General features: G+C 37.6%; 1 long non-coding RNA gene across 2 annotated transcripts; it reads right to left on the bottom strand.

Annotated features, from left to right (window-relative positions):
* LOC104774239 lies at positions 1 to 856 on the bottom strand. Of its 2 annotated transcripts, XR_765276.1 has the most exons (4): positions 717 to 854; positions 465 to 604; positions 110 to 206; positions 1 to 27 (listed from the first exon to the last, which is right to left on the bottom strand). It is a non-coding gene; the product is annotated as an uncharacterized LOC104774239 (long non-coding RNA). The 2 variants fall into 2 exon arrangements; XR_765275.2 differs by having other exon boundaries at positions 465 to 856.
* Between the last annotated feature and the right edge of the window lie 1,097 nt (positions 857 to 1,953).

Here is a 1,953-nt window from a genome sequence, read left to right as displayed (position 1 = left end):
GTTTCACTTCTCCAGTCTCCATGGTACCTAAATTACAAAACCTTTTTTTAATCACTAAATCATTGCATTGCAAATACAAAAATCTAATACATTTTGCTATCAAATTTACCTACAGTACTGTCCAGGACACTCCCGAAAAATCTCAGCAACCCGGCCGTAAAACTTCTCCAAATCGTTGATTTTTTCCTTAGATTTCTCGATAACCTCTGATGCATCCACAAAAAATAAGCAATCCTATAAGTAACAACCAAGGTTTCAATGGAACTTTTTAAAGAACAAAAGGCCATGTGTGACTCAATGTTCATCCTTTCCTTAAGAACAGGTACACAATATCTTTAGTTTTGATTTTTGCTTCCCTTGGAAGAGAACTTCATCACCAAGTTCTGAACCCAGCAAGCCATTTCAAAAAGATGCGATTTTTAACCTATTTTCGAATACAAAAGAGCCAAAGACTAATCATTTACCGGGAATAGGTCGAGACTGATGAACGAGAAGAAGGATAGCTTGGATTAGCCTCGTAGCGGACTCAATCTCCATAACCACAAACACGAATCTTCTCACGCAAAGCTGCAGATACTTCCAACTGAACACGGAAGCTCTCGAACTGTTTCAAACAAATGCAAGTTGTCAAATTAGACAAGTAAGACTTCTACTACTCTTTTACATCTTTATTGTCTCCACAATCGAAGAATTCAAACACCCAATTAAACTATCACCGTATCAATCCCTATAACAGAACTCAGGTGATGAGGGGAGAGAGATTGCGAAACGAGAGAATCTTTTTTTTTTATTATTCCCCCAGCCAATCACGTGATGACACACCCTCGATCTTTATTGTATCTAAAACACACCTAAAATAAGGAATGATTTTAACACCTTTTTTTTTTTTTAGCACCACCGTGACCGTGGTGCTCTTTATTTTGCATAACAAATGTGGTTTTTTTCTTATTTATTATTTGTGATGGGTATATAATACTTTGACTTTCTTTATGGTTTTTTTTTTTTTTTTTGCCCTAGTAAATTTACAACATATAACTCAATTATGAAAAATTCATCATAGAAATGTGGTTCAACTATACTAAATAATGAAAAAAAACAAAAATCAATTAAGAAGTCAACTTACATTGACTTCGCGTTTTCCAACTTGTGAACGTGGCTATAGATACTACTACTACTCATACTAGCCAAGATCTCAGTGAGGGACTCAACGCCAAAAATGCAACTGTCTCAATAAGTTTTTACAAGGACTCGTGCGACGCTCTTGTTGGGTAAGGATGTTGATCGCATAGCTATAATAAGATGAACCTAGCTTCTGTGAGCGTACATGACTCTTCACTCTCGTGTGTCAGCATCGGAGCTCAGAAATTATACCAAAAATGGGTGCGAATCAGAGCGAGCGAGGGCGACTCGTGTGAGGGTGGGTTTGGTGAGGATGCTGACCGCATTACAAGTAGCTTCAATGAACATACGAGACGCCTCAGTCCCATGGGTCAGCAGCATCTGAGTTCAGAAAAAACGTGCAAGTATATCAGCGTGTCATCCGGCGGCGTTTAAGCGTCCTCGAACAGTGGCGGCTTTTGAGTCCTAGGCGGCACAAGGCATGCAAAAACCATGGCGTTGGCTTGGCTCGTCCTCTACACAAGACAAAGATCCATTTGAAAATGTATAATATTATTATTTGATAATAATATACTATTAGTGGTTGCCGACTAAGTTATTTGGTGCGTTACTTGGTTTGATTTTTGTTTCTACAACATGGCTTTGGTTACAACAGTATGGACATGAGAGGCAGTGTGGACCTCTGATACCCTTTTTTGCGAAAATTGACCTGATGATATTATTTGTATTGGTGGTCCGGTCTGTTCTGTATTTTGAATGAATGATATATTCACATTTAGCATCAAGATCTTATTCGTTTGCAATATATTTTTTTTTTTTTTTTTTTTTTTTTTT

This window comes from Camelina sativa, unplaced genomic scaffold (genome assembly GCF_000633955.1).
Source record: "Camelina sativa cultivar DH55 unplaced genomic scaffold, Cs unpScaffold02123, whole genome shotgun sequence".
Taxonomy (NCBI): Eukaryota; Viridiplantae; Streptophyta; class Magnoliopsida; order Brassicales; family Brassicaceae; genus Camelina; species Camelina sativa.
This window is presented reverse-complemented; position numbering and strand designations above follow the sequence as displayed.